The sequence below is a fragment of the Papilio polytes genome, unplaced genomic scaffold (assembly GCF_000836215.1).
Source record: "Papilio polytes unplaced genomic scaffold, Ppol_1.0 DF824024.1, whole genome shotgun sequence".
NCBI classification, from domain to species: Eukaryota; Metazoa; Arthropoda; class Insecta; order Lepidoptera; family Papilionidae; genus Papilio; species Papilio polytes.
In genome coordinates, this window is record NW_013525180.1 from 1,556,264 (window position 1) to 1,573,970 (window position 17,707).

Below are 17,707 nucleotides of genomic sequence, written 5' to 3' on the forward strand. Positions count from 1 at the left end.
TATAGGATACGGGTTAGTATATAACTAAAATTTTGATATAAATGTTGGTTGGTTATCCTGATGTAATTCAATCGTACCTATTAAAACCTTGATACGCCTAGCAAGTTATATTAATTTATAAAAACCGTAATCAAATTGTATGTTCAATCCAATATTTAGGGCCTGTCCCACTATTGGCTGATAGAGGCTTCGATAGCTTCAAAATGACGTCACTGACAGGTTTACAATTATTTAAACTATTTAAAATGTTAGTAACATCATCTAAGAAAGAAAACCTGTTCGTGGTTAACATTTTAGATGTGTCTTCGAAAAATTACATAAAAGTTTTAAAAGTAATTAAGATTAAAAATGGAAAATGACATTTTAAATATGCCTAATGAAGGGTAGGGACATTAATTATTCTTGCAGAGTCGGATTAATGGACTTAACAAAGACTTTGGATAGAATCGACAGGCGTCTTGAAAAAAGTGAGGTAAAGAATGAGAGTAACGATTTATTTAAAGCTCGCTGACTCGAATACGGATTGAATAAAAAGACGACAAGCTTATCTATATACAGGATGTTATAAAATTATTTTCTTATAAAAAATCAGATCACATTTTTAAGCAAAATTTTTAGTTCTTTTTGTACCATGGGCGTAACTAATCGCTGTTCTCAGATAAGTCTAACGAACCCAATTAATATTGTAGTCTTATTTGAAGTTGAAATGTTGAACAAAACCTTTATCTTCTTAAAATAACCGTTCAGTTATACTTTAATAAATAAAACTGTAATGAAAAAAGCTCTTATATCCTTGGTTGAACGAGCAACGATGTGGGCGTATTAATAAAATTAGAGTTTCGAGAAGAAACCGTCACGTCCGTGTAATATCTTTATTAATGGTCTGCAAATTCGAAACGATTAACATACATGAATGACAGACGATAATTAATTTGAACAAAAACCATGCGGAGATTAAGTTGTTATGTTACATTAAAAATATATTTTAAGTTACAGTTATTATCTAGGAATATTTTTAGGTTTTTTCTTGACAGACAAGAGTGTACCCTACTGAAATTTCACCGTCTGTAGTAGGCCTAGCGACCAACCTTAGCGACGCCAAAGGTACATTTGAAGGCCTCTATGTATTTGAATGTACCAGCGAAAAAGAGTCCAGTTTTCTATGTTCAGTTATTCACAGCGCAGTAATAAAAATCGAAGTAAGAAAAAAAGTTTCGTTAATTGCCATTGCGTTATCACGAAAAGTTTGTGAGGAAAAACGACAAGATAGTTGTCCTATGGTCGCTCGCATATATTTTATAGCTCTGTGGAATGGAATGAGTGTGTAGCCCTAGCACAGCTTCAGTGCCCCGCCAACGGCCGTTGATGGTGGACGTGTTACGGTGTTCTGTATTTGTGTTTGCGAGTGTAGCGACATTACGATGTTCTGTGTCGTGATAAATTTTGTGCTTGTTTTGTGAATTTTGAATTTAGTGTTATTTTAGTTTAGTGTTTGGACTCAAGAATTTAATCCCGTTGGCTTGTTGGAGATATTCCAAATAACGTAAGGTTTGCCTTTTCTTTTTTACTTTAGGAAATTGTTGTGCATTATCTGAACTTTGTTTCCATCCTTTTGTAGGAATGTTCAAACTCGTTCGGAAAGAGTTCGGTTTGTTTCATTTATTTTGCATATTGCAGGTATTATAAAAAACGTTTTGGTTCTATATATGTACTTAAAAATAAATGTAAGAAAAATGCGGTAGTGGTGTTTTTATATCAAATTGTTAAAATATTTTTTGAAACTAAAATAATAAAATTACTTTGAAGTAAATTCAATTTCAAAATTATTGTAGCTAAATACCGATTTTTAAAAATTATGTAGGTATCGGTTACGTACCGATACCTACAGAATTTTTTAAAATAATTTAGTAGTTTTTTAAATAGTTAATTTGTATTGTACGTACAACTACTTACATTTTGTTAATTTATTTTATTTTGAAATAAAACTTTTTTGTCATAGATTATTAAAGTATTTAATTTAAATAGAACAAAATGAATATTTTTATTTCGTCATTTTTGGGTTACGCAAATCTTGCCCTTTACCGTTGAAAATAGGTAGTAGGTAAGCACCTACTTTTATTTATTGTTCTCAATTAATTGTAAATACTACCGTCAATTGTTTGTTGAATGGAAACGAAGAAGGAATTATCCTAGAATATAAAAACTCCTTGACATTGAATTCTCTTTGTTGATGAATTATCTTTTTGTCTTTGAGTGCTAAACTTGTTTATGGTTATCTGTCATAGATTAAAAGTGAACAACCTACAATCGTTTTACAATCTGGTGCGCATGAGACACATCGATTGCATATATGCTTTGTGACGTCATATGCATTGTAAATGTCGATAATAAATGGCAGTAAACGTAAATGTTTAGATATGCGCATTCCTAAACAGTTATATTTAGATACAATTTCCACTAGCGTGACAAGCTTGCGACTCGTACTACTGGCGGCCGCGCTAGAGGAAATAAGGTTTAAACATAACAGATTATAAATGCGTATAACCTTATTAAATGTGTTCATAATTTAACATATAACATTAAAAGGAATTTTACAAGTCGTCATTGCAATACAAAAATTTGTATTTTTGTATTTATTGGAATAACTCAAAACTACTGAAAGGTAATTTATCTGCTAGTAACATACGCTATATTTTTTATTATTTTTTTAATTCGCGCAAACAAAGTAAACATAAATAGTAATCTAATAGCTATATAATGCAATAGTAATAATTGTTTCTATTTTGTCTAATAACATGTAAGAGATGACAATATGCTAAAGAGTCACAGCAGTGGAGTACTACGGTAAAACAAACATGCATAAGACCTTGAGGCAACAATGTAACTAACAATTATAAAATGTCGGTCAATAGCAACTTCCTTGTTGGCTGCAGTCTACAATGCACGCTTCGTTTTAACTAAAATACAACTGCAAACGTACATTACACGTGCATCTGTGTTTAGGCGCTTGCCAAACGTAGAACCGTTAGTTGCAGATACTAACATTTTTTTATTTAAAAGTCAACCTTATATGACTGTAAATGTTGACGAGTTGCAAGAGAACTCATTGAAAACAGCAAAAACAGATCCCGATTGCCGGGATTAATTGACATCGCTGATCTGTATAAATGGATAGGCGTTTGAAGAAGTTAGGCGTTCCGATTTGAATGCTGTTAACGACAGTTAAGTCTATCTTTATTATTGGTTGGCAACCACAATTATCAGTGTCAAAATTGCGGTAATGAAATAGACACAAAAAACTACAGTTCACAGCCTGTCCATTTATAGTGGTCAGTGGTATATATGTATTCTAAACTGTATGCTGCCAGTTGTTAGATGCGGCAACATTAACTCCGTCTGCGAAGCGCCTTAACAATGTATTGCGCAGTGACTGGTTTGTTTTGATATTCCCTTCGGTGTATAAAAATAATCTCCAGATAGTAGGCACATTAGTATTACGAATGAATTAGTATATTTAGTTTGTTTCCGAATGTTTAAAATAGCCATTCTAAAACTTGCCCTGGCGTCGCCCTTATTCCTTTTCAAAAACACTTTTTTAACAAAGAAAAAAAACTGTCGTAAACAAAATAGATTATGTCTTGTTATTTACAAATCCATTTCTGTAATTCGCAAAGTTTCAATGCCTTTACCCTTAAAATATGACTTAAAACCGGTTCTCAGATACAGGGAGAGGAGAGAATCAACTTACATAAAAATACAGAGGAATTGAATACTTTATCCTTTTTTGAATTAGGTTAAAATACTAATTGAGAGGCAACTTTAAATTTTCGCTTCGGATTTTGAGATTCGACTGCAATTTTAACATTTGTCCTTTTGACTTTGGGTCTTTTTAATGGTAATCGTTACAAAAAGTCGCACCGCTCCGTTCTACGCAGACGTTCTCATTGTGGATAGCTCGAATTCGAACAAAGCGATTTACTTTTGCAGTTAAAGCGTGCAACAAAAGACTCGAATAATTGGTATGTCAGTGCTACCGTCCGATTACAATTTGAATGGGGAAAACTAAAACGAATAGATAATTTGCTACTAAAATTAAATTACAAATACCAAAAAAAGGATTTACAGAAAAGTTATTAGAGTACTCAGCTTGAAAAACGTTAAAACGTCGAGAAAGAAAGCATATAAATATTCACGAATTTCAATTAAAAATATTACGGCCAAAAGTTTTCGAAATATTCAAAATAAAAAAAAAATAATCTTAAAAATAAAAAATTGTGTACAAATAAAGTAAACTAATATCAGTACTGACAATCTTACTAATCTCTCTAATAATTTAGACGGATGAATGGATGTTTGTCAGAGTTTGCCGGCTACTCGGCTGAACTGATCTCGATGAAATTTGGCACAGTTGTAGAGCACCGTCTGGAAGACCACCTTGGCTAATAACTTTGGTTTTTAATTTGACGCGGACAGAGTTGGAAAACTAGTTTAACCAAAAAGAATTCGCATAATCTTCACAAACGCAGCCGCAAGCAATGTTTAGTCTAGAATAGATCACCATAACAATATCCCGATAGACAGGGTACATAAATAAAACAAATCGGGTCATGCAAAGGTTCATGCAAATGTTAAATCTATTTACGCCTCTGAACTTTCGGTTCCCTCTATTTCTGTTTCAAGTCTACTTTATTGCACAACCAGTTTATGTGCTATAAAACCTTTTTATATTAGAAACACGGTTTACTTACACGTGTAAAACAATATATATTACATGCAACACGGTAAAGATGGGTTTTCTTTCAAAATAGTAGATGGGACAGTAGCACGAAATTTCCAAAAAAGATGTGGTCATTAGTAATTTCTTGTATCGATGTTTTTTAATCCCGATACAAATGCTAAACAAATCCAAACAGAAAATGATATCGGTTATTTTACTAATACTTTCTCGCAAAATTTCGTGCTAGGTCCTACATTTTTAATGAAAGAAATAAGTTTTATTACACGATATAGATGGTGAGATAATTAGAGCATGACTAACATTTACGGCGAAAATAATATCGATTTTCGGTATATTAAATTCAATATTGTCGGTGTCATCTGTTGATGACATTTACAAAGAATCTTATTACTGTTCTAATAAGGCAAGGCGTCGGGGAATCGCGAACATTTAATATTGATACACTTTTTTTTTTACAGAAAAATATTAGTAGTTTTTTTATTAATTTACTAATATTTCCTTTAACCATTCCAACTAAGCTCTAGGCTTGTGCTAGGATATGGTTCACAACAGTAGTCGAATTTCGGGATTCGAACCATCGACCGCAAGATCAGTAGTCCGTACCCGGAACCATTAGGCTATTGCGCTTGTTAATCCAAATTTTGAATTTTGAAACCTTTAGACAGAGGGGACACCTTTGACTAAACGATTCCATAAAAGCGATTGTCGATTGTTTATCAGCCCATTCAACTGTTTATTTCACTACTAAGAATCGATTAGTGTGCGCACCTCCATATAAGCTCATAGGAATCAAAGCGAGACTAAACAATTGTGCGATAGTTTAGTCAAATGTGCGCACGCTCTTACTAAGGAATACTAATTAATACAAATTATAACCTAACTCTTAAAGGGCAAAGTAAACCAGTTTAGTGTTTATTCTTAATCAGTTTTCAGTAATTTTACCTTTACATTTTTTCAATGTGGCTATCTAAAAATGAAATGCTAAATCTAAACTGGTACTAAATTTAGTCGGTATCTAAATAATTTAAAAGAAATATCGGCTACCGAGTCGAACGCAAAAATATTTGATGAACAAATTATTATTCTTTAACCAAAGATAATTTATTTGCTTTTTATAATTTCCGAGGCGTCTCTTACAAGGAACCAATTAAAATCAAGTTCCCAAACCTTTCCAGGGACAGTTTACAATAAGAAAAACACGAATCCACGGCTTCATGAATAATTCCAATCTTCACATATACTTAAAAGGATTTAATTACTTTCTTATCTAAACAAAATGGTTAATACGTTATAACTGTTTTGTCTCCTAGCGGTTAACTAAAAGAGTTATTTATGCTTATAAAATACCTAAAAGCCTAACGGTTGATTAAAATGAAGTTACCATTGCAAACAATATAAATTACATAAAACGTTAATGACGATTTTTTTCTTTACTTTACCATGATAATTTTATTTTCGAATAAAATTATATTGTAGATGTAATAATAAGGTGTCGCTCGCGACTTCGCCCCTCGTGAAATTAAAAAAAAATCGAAAAATATGGTTATGTTACTCAGTGATAACATAGCTTTTTAATGATGCAAGAAAACTAAATCGGTCCAGTTTTTGAGTTATTTCAATACGTACAAAATAACAAATCTTTTCTCTTTATAATATCATCTAGCTGTTCCCGTGCGGCTTCATCCGCATGAAATTATGAAAATTTTGTTTCATTGTTTACATTTGTCAAATTACCAATAGCAAATGTCAAAATGACATAACAAAACCTTGGCAATCTTGCTTCCTTGTTGTCAGCAACTTATGGTGTCTTTCCCACATTAGGGTTTTTATCCAAAATATTTACCCCCTAAGTTTAATGGCGTGAAAATATATAGCCTAAAGCGTGACGTAAGTGTTCGGCTTTTTATTCGAAAAAGAATTATTCAAAAATATGCTGTAATTTATGATATCTTTGGCAACAAAGAAGTTTGTGTTTACGCTTTATTATAATAGCATAAATATAGATTAAAATATTACGCTTTAAGTCCCTTTCTAATTCATTTTGTTTTAAACTAATTAAGGTAGGTAGGTAGCTAACAGTGGTAGTGCCCGCTTTAACATCTTAGCACGAATGGGCCGGCACGCCCGGTGTAATACCACGACCACACAGAAGACAGGCGTGAAATGGAACCAATACCGTGTTTCGTCTGATGAGTGTGGTGCCGGAGGCCTAATTTAAGTCCCTTTCTCTTTACCACCCTTTTCTTATGGGAGGATGGGAAGGGGAAGTGGATTTGACGATGGAGGAGATGCATAGGAAGAGAAAATATCCTCTTTATGTGCGTCTCCTCCTCCGTCGGATAAGGGTAGGCGACGCGTCTGCAATTGCAGATGTCTATGGGCAGCGGTCGCTTCGCCATTTTGGCGGATTCACGTGGCCGCTTGCTCGTTTGCCATCTTATGTTAAAAAAAAAAGGGTAACATATTGCTTATTTCAATTTTTTATATTTTTTTATTTTTCAAATTATTTTATGTTATTTAATTATCTGTAATGAGCTATTATTAAATACTAGAGTATGGTTCACTGGCATGCAGTCATTATTTATTGAATCACTAAGTGGCTTGTGTGCCTCGCCAAGTTGCACTATTCGCATACCCTTCTTACATTGTAAACTGGTTTGGTAAAGAGCATTGACTACACTCTGCTTTTTTAATGACAGGACTTGATAAGTTGCAATCCCCTTTGACACAAAAACAAACAAGTTCTAAACATTATTGTATGCGTTGTTTGTACTAATTTCGTGTTAATATTTACTTTAGTGTGCTTTAAAAATCTATATGTTTGCATATGTTAGTGTGATTATCATCTTTGTCACATAGCTCGCAAATTGAACGAATTCATTCAATACAACGTTCTTTGCCTAGTCCGTTTGTCTATAGTCATAGTTCTGGTATATTTAGAGGCCGGACACCTTTGTCAATTGCGTCGTAAACCTTTTCTACAGTACGTTTTATTTATTTTGATACGACACTTGGCTTGGCCTGTTTGTTTACATTTGAATCATCAGTTGTTTTTGTGATTCATTACTGCATTATGTCGCATCGGGATATTCACTTCGTCTATAGCCCTCACTTGCTCGGACGCTTTTGTAACGTGCGTTGGCGTTTTTTTAACGCTTTCGCTCGTAAGAATGCTTTAAATTACTCTTGTTGGCCAAGCGCTCAAAATGCAACAATGCGTAATAAAAAGCGCGTTTAAATAGCTGTCAGGTTTTTTAACGTGCCTTTTGAAGTACTTTTGTAATAGGAGTTTAAAGTTTTCGTTTGAGATACATCGCATCACAACCATGTTGCTGACGATTTTCATGTTAGCGTTAGCATCTTTCGTTCATTTCCACTCCTTACCTTGACATGTAAGACAGTACGGCCTACTAACCTAGTAATTTAATTAGACAGCGCCCTTCAAATCAGAATGTTTGATGAATCTGCTTAGTAGTCAGCAAGCGGGTTTTATAGCAGTGTGGTATTGTCAAAACGATTGTTTTCTTACTAATCTTACTAATGTTGTAATGCGAAAGTTTCGATGGATAGATATTTGTTAGAGTTTGTAATTTAAACGGGTGAACGGATCTTGATGAAAGCCATAGAGGGCTGTCTGGAAGAATGCATCGGCTACCTGTTTTTTTTATTTAATTCCACGGGGAAGGTGTCGCGTGCGAAGGTTAGTTTTTGCTAAAATTCTAACGCAATAGAGAACAATGTCATTTTTAACAACTACTGTTATGTAATTTGAAACCTATACGCTGATGTTTTTTTTTTTTTTTATAACATAAGGTGGCAAACGAGCAAGCGGCCACCTGAATCCGCCAAAATAGCGAAGCGACCGCTGCCCATAGACATCCGCAATTGCAGATGCGTTGACTACCCATATCCAAAGGAGGAGGAGACGCACATAAAGAGGATACTTCCCCTTCCTATGCATCTCCTTCACCGTCAAATCCACTTCCTCTTGCCATCCTCTCCGTATAAGAAAGGGATGGCAAAGGGAAAGGGACTTAAATTAGGCCTCCGGCACCACACTCATCAGACGAAACACGGAATTGCTTCCATTTCACGCCTGTCTTCTGTGCGGTCGTGGTATTACACCGGGCGTGCCGGCCCATTCGTGCTAAGATGTTAAAGCGGGCACTACCACTGTTAAACTTACTGGTACTAATTTAACTCCACTTTTACTTCCTATGTTTTTAAAATAATTAAAACGAAAAAAAACATACAGAAGAATTGAGTACCTCCTTTGGTAGGTCGGTCAAAAAGACAAAATTATGTTGATAGGAGAAATGTTGTAAAAATATAACCACCAGTGACTATACTTTGCTAATGTCATCAATACTTGATTTCAATTTCATTAGTCCTGTCCTTTAAGGTCTGCCTTATTTTAAATCGTATCGTTTACAAAACAATATTTATTTGGCGAAAGGCAAATTTTACGAAGTTTAATAGCTTACCTTTTTGCTATTTCTGTTCACAAAGGATCCATTTCTTTTTTAGTCTGTATAAAAATGTGTATACCTTTGATCAAACATCGTTATTTTTATCAATGTAAACATTTGTGTTGGTAGAGTTAATTATTAAGAAGAAAAAAGGGAAAAAGGTGAAAAAACTTTTTATCTATTGAATCGGTTATATGTATTGGCTTTCACTAAATCGAAAGGTAAGTTGTGGGTGAGGTTTGTTCAGAATTCTAATGCGGAGGTATCTCATATGGAGTAAATGGCAGAGGTCATTATCACCGGCCACGGAATCTTCCTGCTCAATAGATAGCTTTATGTATCACATGGGCTTTATGTATGAAGTACGTGGGATAGGAACATTAGGCGATTCGTCAACGTCTAAGGTTGTATGTTATTGAACATGAAACGACATATTTTCGCAATAACATACGTTTAAGGATAATTCGTTTTGAGTTTTTATTTTTCCGTGTTCATTTTGATAATGTACCTTGTAACGGATATAATGTAATTATTTAGGTAACAGTATTATTTTGGAGTTCTTTTTTTGCGAAGTTTGAATTTAAAACACATTTTGATTTTGAATTTGAAATATTCGCGTGAGTTTTGTTTGCTTATTTTAAATGTTCATGATAAATTTGAGTATTTGTTCTGGATACCGGTAACTACTAACTATTGAACCATATTTCTAACCTACAAAGCCCTCTAATTTTTTTATTTACCTAACTTTCACCGTTTCACTAAATTTCACCCGTTGCTTGTTTTATGTTTGCCTCGAAGTTAATAGTAATCAGTTGTTTAGTTTGATCTGCGTTTAAATCTTACTAATATTATAACTGCGAAAGTTTAGATGGATGCTTGTTAGTGTTTGTAGCCTAAACAGCTGAACGGATTTCGATGAAATTAGGTATAGATGTAGAGGATAATCTGCAAGAACACGTAGGCTGCTTTCTATTCACTTTTTTTCAATCCACGCGGACGGAGGCACGGGCGAAAGTTTGTATAAAAATAACTTTATTTTCCCTATTTTAAACTTTACCCGTCGCAAACCGCTGGGAAGCAGATCAAAAACTTATTCTGGTTAGGATACTAACATTTAACTAACCTCAAAGCATGCGTACGAGATTTGTCCTCTCTTTTGTAGAATTACCACGTTTGTATTAATTATTATAGTAAGGTATTCAATAAATTAAATAACCATAACCAATAATAGGAATACTTTCACCATCGATTACGACATAAAGTTACTAATGTATTTCGATAGTAATTGATTTTTTCGCTATTTTTTTTTACATATTACACGTGGTTGTCTTGTGTAGACTTAATATTGACAAACGTGTTCGACTCAATATGTATGTTTTTTTATTCCATTTAACAACACTAAATTACAATAATGTCATAAATTCAATTTGCAATAATTGTCAAAAGACACTTATTACACATCTGTTTTGCTATGTTTTGTCTTACAGTAACTGAGTAGCAGAAGCATCTACCATAGCTCCACCGGGTAGGTTAAATATGTAGCACTATACAATACATAATGCACCGTTAGCATTTTGAACAAACCGCAGAATTCAATGCGACGATCTGACAATTGTAAGAAATACGACGTGCAGCAGCACGTGTTGTGTTGACCTTGAGCTTGTTATCGTTAAATATAATTTAGCTGTGAATGCTCATTTACCACGTGCCAGACGCTGACAATGTACAATCTTAGAAACAGTTGGGAATCTACACATTGATGCAAATGTCTTGTTGCTGTTGCTCGCGACCTCGCTCGCGTGAAATTATAAATAATAAAAACATAGCCCATGTTACTCACTAATAACGGATTATTACAATAGTGTTATGTTAACCGAAGTTTCAATGGAGTAAAAGTCTAGTTATACAGTTTGGAAACGCATTTCATGAAGTTAAATTAAAAACACTAACGAATGGTGAAATGTAGCTGGGAAACCGTCCGTAAGAGATATACCTTTGCCCTATTTATATCATGTTGCATTCGCTATTAAAACAAAGCGGAGAAACATCGGCCATTGCCCTCTTTGTAGATCGGTGACTCAGAACTTTCCCATGCAGCCGCTGTATCGGTTGATTCTATAGCTTTTATACACACCTGTAGGGGTTCGTGCAACATAGAGAAACGCCACACGGACAGCGCGGTGCTTGTGCAACGGTTTTGCGACGCTGTAACTTATAACTAGCTTTCATCCGCGACTGCGTGTGTGGAGTTAAAAACAAAGTATGTAGCCTATGTGTTCTTAAAGACTATCCTCTAAATCTATGCCAATTTTCGTCGAGAATTCTTTAATAGTATAGGCTACAAACTCTAACCAACATCCATCCATCAATCTAAACTTTTGCATTTATGATATTGGTAAGATAATATTAGTAAGATGTATTTTTTCTCAATTATCATTTAAATACAGAGTGTGCGACATTACGTTAGGCGTTGTATCGGTCAAATATAACATCGAAAATTATGCGTGGGGATAAACACAAACTGAGATTGAAAGTGGATAAAATTTAAAGGAAGACCAAAGAAATTATGGATGGATTGTGATGCGTAACCTAGTAAATTTAGTATAACACTTGATATTGTTGTATTGCAGAATACTGCAACCTTTGTAAAGAGCAGGTTAATGTTGACAAATGCGTATGTCGTGGAACTGACGTCATCGACCGTGTGGCATCTCTCGTAAATTGTCAATTGCATGCCTTATATGTATGTGTCCATAACATCTACATTAAATGGTCGGTTTGATTTTAAATATCAACAAATTCAAATAAAGACAGTCATTGGTTCTTAGTTTTCAATATCTATACTATTATAATAAAGCGTATTATAACACACTTCTTTGTTGCCTAAGATGTCAGCAATTACAGCATATTTTTGAATAGTCCTTTTAATAAAAAGCCCTACACTTACGTCACGCTTTAGGCTATATATTTTCACGCCATTAAACTTAGAGATAAATATTTTGGATAAAAACCCTAATGTGGGAAAGAGACCATAAGTTGCTGCCAACATCAAGAAAGAAAGAAAGCTAAGGTTTCTCATGTCATGTCATTTTGACATTTGCAATTGAATTTGACAAATGTAATAAATTAAGCAACTTTCATAATTTCATGCGAATGAAGTCGCACAAAGAGCGTCGGTGGCTCAGTGGTTTGAACTCTTGACTTGTAATCTACAAGTCTTGGGTTCGAATCCCGCCATGTACCAATGTTATTTTCGATTATTCGAACTTTCATATGTACATAATTTACCCGACGTTCTTACGGTGAAGGAAAACATCGTGATGCAACCTGCACATATCGGCGAAGAAATTCAAAGATATATGTGAAGTCAACCAACCCGCACTTGGCAAGCGTGGTTGACTATGGCCTTGTCACCCGTATTAGGGTAGGCTCCGAGCCCCTCGGTGGGGACGTATAGTTAGCAGGTGATGAAGTCGCACGGGAACAGCTAGTTGGAAATAAAACACCGAATATTTTTTTCTATTACACTGTAGGACTTTAAACAGTCTTACGTTGTGTTAGTATTATTAGTATTATGAATAACGTGATGTTTTACGCATAGTAATTGTGCTAAAACTTTTTTGTACGAACGCGTTGTCGCCTACTCGTTTGTTGAGTGGCAGATAACGCTAATGAGCATTTGTTCCTACGTTCAATTTATTTTAATAAAAATAAATCATTAAAAAAAAAACTTGTAACAAGTATTAGCGTCATGTCATTTGGCGTAAAATTTCAGAAGGATAGTTTTGGTAGAATACTTTTTCGTTATGTAATAAAATCATACTTGTTAAAAGCAAAAACACTTGTTCAATTAAATTTAAATCTACCGGAACGAGTTAAACAAATAACGACAAATAAATGATCAAATATTACGAAACACTAGCAAATACTAATCTTCGTTGGATATCAATTGGATGGGTTCTTTTAATCAATTATTAAAACCATTGATTTCAAGCAGAATAATTAAATTTTGACTCTTTATATTTAATTATAAAATTACTTAACAATTATGTACGCTGACTCGCTTCATCATCAACTTGTTTTTATCAACAGAGGGTCAGCAGAATATGCTACTCTTCCACTCATCTCTATCAGCCGTCGTATCTGAATTCACTCCTTTCTTAAGCATATCCTCTTTCACACAATCCATTTATACTTTCTTTGGTCTTTACCTTTGTAGCCATCCAATCTTGTACGTTAGGTAATTAGTTAAACTTAAATAACATGGTTATAAAAGTTATTAAAAGCAAATTAAAAACAAAAAACTTTGCGAAACTTTTTTTACCAAACTTTTTAACGCTAAATTTTCCGTTGTTATTTTAATCTGTTGCAGATTTCCTCAATGGTTGTCTCATTTTAGTATGTCACGAGAATAAATAGCGGTTGTTAGTTTACAGCAAGATAAGTTTAACAGTAGCGAGTTTTAGTAACACGGAGGCGGCTTTTGGACAAAGTTTTCGCTCGTACTTCCTATAATTCTACGTTATCTATGAACAGTAGCGGACTGCCAACCGACGGAGCGGCGACTTGCTGCCATAAACTGGCGAAAGCAATTCCTTTATGTGTCACCGCGGTCCTCGACGAAAATTTATTAGTCGCAACAACAGAAAAAAGAAAGCTATAGTGACCATGAGTGATGGAACTTTCGGGATTTTTTTCTGAAGATTTTCCTTACACCTTGATGATTTTCTATGAATGTAATGTAAATGCTTTTTGCAGTTGTAATTTTTGACTAAAATGATATCACGGCCTTTAGACAGAACGATTGAGTGAGAGGGAGAGAGTGAGAGAAAGAGAGAGAGAGAGAGAGAGAAAGGGAGAATATGATAATAGTTTCGTGGGTGCAGTATATTTTCAGTTAAATAAATGTGCATATTATATGCTAAATGTTTTCAACCTTCGTTGGTTATTAAGTAGCTGCAATTTGCGTAAATGTACGAGTACTACATTTACTCGATTGTTAAACAAATGAAATAAGGTTGACCTACATATTTCGCGTTACTTCAAAAGTACTATGAAGGCCACACGTTCTTTTTACATGTTTGTGACGCGAACACGTTTATTTATTTACAATAATTAAAACATTTGCATAGCATGACCGGTAAACAACGTCAGTAAGTTTAACATGTAATTAAATAATATTACTTTATTATTTACGTTTTTGACATTATTAAGATATGAAGTAATAAGAAAATATGTACGAATAGCTGTGGCTCGCGACTTCGTCGACGTGGAATTAACAAAAATGTAGCCAATGTTATTTAACGTAGCTTTCTAATGGTGATTGAATTTTTGAAATCGGTCCAGTAGTTTTTGAGTTATTTCAGTATATACAAAAATACAAATCTTTCCTCTTTATATATTAGTATAGTTAAGTCTAACGTTTTCTATCCCAAAATATTAAAACCAAGGTTAGATAACTAGTATCCTTATAAATAAAAAAAATCAATCATGTATGCAGTATACACCATAAGTTGCAGATTGTTCAGAAATTTTTTATATCTGCTAACCTTAGAAAAATATTTATCTGGACATCGTTATAAAAAGTAAAATATACAAGTGTAGGTCGGCCGTAAATATGTGAGCGTTACGTACAAATATATTTAGAGATTCCTTAATGATATTTGTTTTTTTTTGTTCTCAAAGGTCATCAAGTAGCGTTTTTGTTACGAGTTTTTTATCTCTTGTCCGTTAAATGTCAATATCATGGTTGCCACAGTCGTAATGATTTTCGAAGGACATTTTGGTCTTTACAGTGTTGGGATTCATGTCAATATTATTTTTTTTCTGCTTTTTTATTTATAAACATATGTCAAGCCTTAGTCGATTGGTATAACCGTACAGCGGGCACACTCCTATGACTAAACTATCGCGCAAATGTTGTGCGATTGTCGATTGTTTCGCAGCCAATTCAACTGTATAGTTGCACAACTAAAAGTCGAGTAGTGTGCGCGCCTCCATATAAGGTCATAGGAATCATTGCGAGACCAAACAAAAGATGTGAACGCGCTCTTAAAAATAAAACATTTTTAATAAATTGCATTAAATTTATCTACATTAATTTACCATAAATAAAATCCGTGGTATACATTAAAGAAATGCTAAATCTCGTGATGACATTACAGGCTCACAATATTAATCAATCGTCTCCGGCCGTGTCTATAATTTTTTAATGTCTGTAACAAATTTAAGAGTCTGATATACATATGTTCCGTTCAATATGTTATTTAATAAGTACAGTGAATACAATAAGTATATTGAAAACGAAATGAAGTAAACAATATTTATTTAGGTTTCTTAAGTATATTCAGTTAGTATAAATACCCGTAACGATGCATTGTTTTCGTATTTGAGTATGCAAGTAACATTTGTTCTTCCGTCTGTACCTTGTATGCAAATTGTTGCACGTACAGGTAAACATATATGACTCAAAGTCGTTTTCGCTTTTGTTTATGGTAATAATTAAAATATTTTTTTTTGTTAATATTACTATCATACTTCTTATTAATATTATAAATGCGAAAGTTTAGATGGATGTATGTTTGTTAGACTTTGTAGAATAAACGGCTGAACGGATCTCGATGAAATTTGACACGGATGTAGAGGATAGGCTGGAGGAACACATAGGCTACTTATTTTTTTATTTCCTGCGGACGGAGTCGCTGGCGGAAGCTAGTAATATCATATTTATACTAATGTTATAAATGCGAAAGTTGATGGATGGATTGTTGCAGTTTGTAGCCTAAACGGCTGAACGGATCTAGATGAAATTAAGCATAGATATAGAACATATATAGTCTGGAAGAACTCATAAGCCTACTTACTTTTTTAAATTCTACGCGGACGGCATCCACTTGCCCCTATACAGTCGGCACAGTATGTGCTGCTCTTTCATACTTGTCTATCAGCCGTCATATCTGAATCCACTCCTTTCTTAAGCATATCCTCTTTCACACAATCCATCCATACTATCTACGCGGACGGCATCGTGTGCAAAATTAACATATAATTTTTACCTATTAACATTATTTTTTGATAAGTCAAAGATAAGTCTAATATTTGCGCCACAGAATAAATAATTAACTTCTTACGATGAGATTTATTGCCGTTTACTCTGTATTGATGATAAAATGTAACATGGCAAGCCGATGCCAATTGTTTAGACCTCCACTAGATAGATATATTAAGATTCGCGGGAGGTCAATGGAAGCGAATGACCTTGTACGGTAATGACTCTAGATGATATAATAATAGTATCAAATTATGTTAATTAAAAAACCATTAGTGATTAGATTTATACATTTATCTTATTGACTTTAACTAATGATAGTGTCCCAACGTGTCTTACAGTCGGCTTCCATTGTCGAATCACTAAAAAAATAACGGCCGCATACTAAAACGACACTTAAGTATGTAGTCTTAAATGATAAGGACATATTTAAACTCCTAATATAAATTTATATAAATTTTGACGTGTTAGATTGGAAGCGGTTTGAAATTCGTTTCAGTAATAAGCCACACGTTTCATAGGAAACTAATCTTTACGCATATTAGCGAATTTTTTTTTAGACAAACTGAGGTCAGGTCTTTGGTCACTTCCTTTAAAACTATTTCTCCGAGATATATTCTTTTAATGGAGTTGTTAATAGTTTTTTTTTTATTTATATTATTCTCTATTTTTTATGAAAGTGGTATTTTTATAGCCTTTTCAAGTCTTTACAGCGTAATAAATAAGTTACACTTGAAAAATTACAAAGGCCTGGAACGCTTATTGTGGCGCTGTAAAAAGGTTGTGTGTAGCAAATATTCCTCGTTTCTGCGAGGGGGTTGTAAAAGAATATAAAAGGGTATACATTTCTTTATATTCGGAACGTTGCTTTAGCGGCTCTGGCGTACAATTTTCTGTACTAAAAAAGGCGGAAAACGATATACTAAATAAAAACAAAATGTTTTACTTAAATCGCTATATAAAATAAAAATCTGGGATGTACGAGTGTAGGCAGAGTTCATATCTGTTAGAGTAAGAAACATATCTGGAAATTACCTTAAATTCAATGTTTTATTAATACTTAAGGTGTGTTCACAGTATACTTTTATTTTCGCGCAAATAGGGTTAATGTGTCCACACCCTTATATCGGTAACACCTGATGAAACATAGACAATGGTCAATATTCTTTTAACTTATGGTAGACAGATGACATCATTAAAATGTGTGTATCCGTATATTTATCTCATTAAATTATAAATTAACATTTAAATATGTTAACATAGTTATTAATCAATGTTAAAACTATCAAACTAATTGCCTTTTTTGACGTTAACTAATTGTTGTTTTATAAAAATACTGGCTATATTTTGGTATATATTTTGGGGGGTAAGGGGAACGGAACTAACATCTTATCCGTCCAATTGTCAACCTCACCTGCACGCGCCGGATGGCGACGGAGACCAAGTGGTTTC

At 33.8% G+C, this 17,707-nt stretch overlaps 1 protein-coding gene across 2 annotated transcripts in view; it reads left to right on the forward strand.

The window, feature by feature from the left end:
* The first annotated feature begins 1,355 nt into the window (after positions 1 to 1,355).
* The window catches only part of LOC106101122, an 83,204-nt gene continuing 66,852 nt past the window's right edge, over positions 1,356 to 17,707 (forward strand). For both annotated transcript variants that reach the window (XM_013280242.1, XM_013280243.1), the window contains exon 1: positions 1,356 to 1,543. The gene's annotated coding sequence lies outside the window, so the exon portion shown is untranslated. The remainder of the gene's footprint in view (positions 1,544 to 17,707) is intronic.